We start from the raw sequence: 1,568 nt of genomic DNA, 5'->3' as shown, positions 1-1,568 counted from the left end.
GGCCCCCGCCCCCTGCGCCCGCACCGCGCCCGCACCACACTGCGCCCGCACGCCGCCGGCGCATGCGCGGGAGGGCGAGGGGGCTTCACCCTGCGCTGCCCTGCCCGGCAGGGGTCCCAGTGCGACCGCCCGACCACGCAGCCCCTGGGCGCACATGCAGGCTTGCACAGGCACATGCACTATGGGCGCACACGGCCCCCCGGGGGATGCATGGGTGTGCATTTGTCTGTGCATGTATAGGCAAATCTGTACCTGCACATAGATACACACGCGCATATGTACATATACATACACGCTGGCATACGTGGACATGTACATTCACATGTGCATGTACAGAGACATAGCCACACATATACACACATGCATATAGGTGTGTACATGCACACACAGACAGGCATATAACCACACATGCACCTATACATAGACACATCCCTACATATAGACACGTGCATATACCTGTATAGATACACACATACATATATCCACACTTGTGCATACACATGTATACAGACACACACACACACATATACACAGACATATCCATACATATACACACATACATATATCTACATACACACATATGTACATGCACCACTTGTGCATATATACGTGCATACAGACATGTCCAGACATATACACACAGACAGACATATATCCATACATATACATACATAATATAGATACACTTTTACACATCCCTACCTATACACATGTATCTGCACATATATGCACATACCTATACATACACAGATATATGTACACACAATTGTTTCATGGTCTCGTGCGGCAGCCCACAGCTCCTGCTCCCCAGGCCCCAGTTACCCCAAGCCTGGGGGGCCAAGTCCCAGCTGCCTCCTGCCCACCTGTCTGGGGGCATGGACTTGCATGCCAGCAGCAGGCTAGGGTATTGTCGGGGGCTGGGGCAAGCCCCTGCAGCAGGGGTAGTCAAGGGTGGGTATAAAAAATAAAGCCCCCACACACAGCTGCATGCAACCCTGTAGCAGGTGGCACTGGGCATATAAAAGCACACAGTAGGAGTATGGACACAAACAGGCAGTAAGAGTTACCCTGTGGCAGGCCTGGAGGCATGGTACAGCTCAGGGCCACCTGCTGCGGGGATGCCCGGCAGTTCTAGAAGTGGGCAGCTCAGGCTTTGCCAAACATCAAGTTACCCTCTGAGGTGAATCTCCCTGCAGGGCTCCATCCAGATCCTGCCCCAAAGCAAAGCAGCAGGGACAAACACTTCCCTGGAAGATGCCCTTGGGCTTCCAGGGGAAAGTGGACAAGATGCTGGGGGGGAGGTATTCTGCTTCAATCACCTAAATCAGGGGTGGTCAACCCGTGGCTTGCCTGCCTTCCACAAGCAGCACAGGCAGGCTCTGTGAGTGGCACCCAGCAGATCAAGACTGTGCAGGCGAGACTGTGCAGGCAACACAGCAGCAGATCCAGCAGGGGAAGGGGACTGGAGCGGCACTCCTGCAGGGTGAGGTACTAGTTTATGACTTGTCTGCCAGAATGGTTGGCCCCCAGTCACCTTCTGGCAGAGCAGCGGAGAGAGGAGTCCCTCC

The sequence above is a fragment of the Alligator sinensis genome, unplaced genomic scaffold, assembly GCF_000455745.1.
Source record: "Alligator sinensis unplaced genomic scaffold, ASM45574v1 scaffold992_1, whole genome shotgun sequence".
Taxonomy (NCBI): Eukaryota; Metazoa; Chordata; order Crocodylia; family Alligatoridae; genus Alligator; species Alligator sinensis.
This window is presented reverse-complemented; position numbering follows the sequence as displayed.